Source organism: Priapulus caudatus, unplaced genomic scaffold, assembly GCF_000485595.1.
Source record: "Priapulus caudatus unplaced genomic scaffold, Priapulus_caudatus-5.0.1 Scaffold3301, whole genome shotgun sequence".
NCBI lineage: Eukaryota > Metazoa > Priapulida > Priapulimorpha > Priapulimorphida > Priapulidae > Priapulus > Priapulus caudatus.
The window spans coordinates 15,312-15,541 of record NW_014580362.1 but is presented as its reverse complement, the minus strand read 5'-3'; positions in this window follow the sequence as shown (position 1 = coordinate 15,541).

Genomic DNA, 230 nt, shown 5'->3' with positions numbered 1-230 from the left:
GGTAACTCGAGAGAATCACGGGATAAAAATGGCTTCATTCGATACAGTACACTCGAATTATTAAAGGTCAGAGATAAAACACTTACGCAGACGCAAGTACACGCACGAAAGAAAGCACGCATGTGAACGCGCGCGCACACACAAACACGCGCGCGCACACACACCCACGCACGCACGCACGCACGCACGCACGCACGCACGCACGCACACACACACACACACACACACAC